Source organism: Tachyglossus aculeatus, chromosome 4 (assembly GCF_015852505.1).
Source record: "Tachyglossus aculeatus isolate mTacAcu1 chromosome 4, mTacAcu1.pri, whole genome shotgun sequence".
Classification (NCBI taxonomy): domain Eukaryota; kingdom Metazoa; phylum Chordata; class Mammalia; order Monotremata; family Tachyglossidae; genus Tachyglossus; species Tachyglossus aculeatus.
The window spans coordinates 91,489,396-91,491,964 of NC_052069.1; the positions used below are offsets into that span (position 1 = coordinate 91,489,396).

At 41.8% G+C, this 2,569-nt stretch overlaps 1 non-coding gene across 1 annotated transcript; it reads right to left on the bottom strand.

The window, feature by feature from the left end:
- Positions 1-2,096: 2,096 nt before the first annotated feature.
- On the bottom strand, positions 2,097-2,234 carry LOC119927508. The gene has a single exon (XR_005450504.1). It is a non-coding gene; the product is annotated as a small nucleolar RNA SNORA7 (small nucleolar RNA).
- Positions 2,235-2,569: the final 335 nt, after the last annotated feature.

Here is a 2,569-nt window from a genome sequence, read left to right on the forward strand (position 1 = left end):
CCTGAGAGGATTAATGTGTGTCTATACATGGAAAGCACTTAGAACTCCTTCATGTGACTGCAAGGCCAAATTTTGTGGAATTAATCTTAGTTCCCCTCAAAGCATGGAAACACCTTTTTCCTACAGATTGGTAATGAATCTTCTCATTATAGAGAAACATATACTTCATGGAAACTGCCTTCTCTGAAGTCATCAGTGACCTCCTTCTAGATAAATCCAACAGCCTCTATTCTTTCCTAATAATCCTCATCAACCTCTCGGTTGCCTTGAACACTGTGAACCACCCCTTTTTTATTGAAACATTATCTAATTTGGCTTCATTGATACTGTCCTCTCCTAGGTTCTCCTATTACTTCTCTGACTGTGCCGTCTCAGTCTCTCTCATAGGCTCCTCCTCTGCCTCCCACCTTCTAACCATAAGAGTCCCTCAAGGCTCAGTTATGAATTTTCTATTTTGAATTTGCAACCACTCCCTTGGAGAACTCATTTGCTCCCATGGTTTCAATAACAATCACTACACTGATGATTCACAAATCTACCTCTCCAGTCCTGACCTCTCTGTCTCTATCTCTCTACTGCAGTCAATCACTCAATCAATTAACCAATGGTATTTATTAAGCACTTAGTGTTTACAGAGCACTGTAGTAAGTGCTTGGGAGAGTAAAATACAACAGAGTTAGCAAATATATTCCCTGACCACAAGGAGTTTACAATATTATAATAATAATAATAGTAATAATGGTACTTGTTAAGTGCTTACTATATGCCAAACACGGTTATAGGCACTGGGATAGATGCAAGGTAATCAGGTTGTCCCACATGAGGCTAACAGTCGTAATCCCCATTTTCCAGATGAGGTAACTGAGACACAGAGAAGTGAAGTGGCATACCCAAGGTCACACAGCAGACAAGTGGTGGAGCCGGAATTAGAACCACATCCTCTGACTCCCAACCTCGCGGTCTTTCCACTAAGCCACACTGCTTTCTTCTCAATCAATCTGCTCAATTTCACTCTAGAACTTCCAGTCTACAGTCCTGCTTCCAGGACATCTCTACTTGGATGTCTCGCTAACACCTCAAACTTAAAGTGTCCAAAACTAAAAGTGCCTACATCTTCCCACCCAAACCCTGCCTGCCCCCCAGTCTTTACCATCCCTTTAGCCAAAAACACTATCTTCCCTGTCTCACAAGCCTGTAACCTTCTCATTATCCTTTACTTATCTTTCATTCAACCCAAATATTCAAATATTTCACCAAATCCAATCAGTTCTAACTTCATAACTTCGCTAAAATTCACTTTTCTGTCCATCCAAACTGCTACTATCCTGATTCAAGCAATTATTATATCCTGCTTTGACTACATTTGCCTACTTGCACCTCCCTGCCTCTCATCTTTCCCAACTATAATCCATACTTCATTCTTGTGCCCAGATCATTTTTTCTAAAAAAAAAAAAAAGTTGTCCATTTACCCCCACTCCTCAACAACCTTCAGTGGTTCCCATTCACCTCTGCATGAAACAGAAGCTCCTTACGATCGTCAATTTTAAAGTACTAAATCATCTTTCCCCTTCCTATCTTTCCTCACTGATTTCCTACTGCAACCAGCCCAAACACTTTGCTCCTCCAACACTTACCTATTCATTGTACCTCAGGCTTGTCTCTCTCACCAGCGATCCCTTGTCTGTGTCTTCCTTCTCACTTCAACTCCCTTTCCCATTACATATGACAGATCTCACCTCTCCCCACCTTCAAAGCCTCCTTAAAATTTCATATTCTACAAAAGGCATTCCCTAAGCACTTATTTTCCCTATTTCCCTCTCCCTTCTGCACTGCCTATGGATTTAGATTTGGGTGTGTACCTTTTGTCTTTCCTTGTCTTATGCCGTCAAGTCATTTCTGACCCATAGCAACATCACAGACACATCTCTCCCAGAGCACCCCCTCTCCATCTGCAATAGTTCTAGTAGTGTATCCATAAGGTTTTCTTGGTAAAAATATGGAAGCGGTTTACCATTACCTCTCTCCACACAGTAAACTCTAGTCTCCACCTTTGATTCTCTTCCATGCCGCTGCTGCCCAGCACAGGTCAGTCTTTACTTGCAGCAGTTTGCCTTCCTCTTGCTAGCCACTGATTGAGCTAGGAATGGAATGGATAGGCCTCCACTTGACTCTCCCTCCCATAGCCGAGACTGGAAGAGTACTGGAAACTCTCCAGGTGCGACCCTGAGAGGGGAATGTACCTTTTCAGCACTTGATATTCACTGCATATACTTGCTCTTTGTACTGTACTCTCCCAAGCACCCTGCATATAAGTACTCAATAAATACCACTGATAGATTGATGACATCCTGGAGATCTGAGTGCCTCCATGCATTTATCTAGGGTAAAATGAGTTACATAGGTTTATTTGGTCATACTAAAGAATCAAATGGATCCTGGGTAAATACTCTTAGATCTTAGCACAGGGAAACCTTTCACATACACATTACACTTTTCCTGGTGATAAAACTGTGGAGTCAGGAAAAAGTTGTGCAATTTTCTATCAGTCATTGGCTCTCAAATAACTTT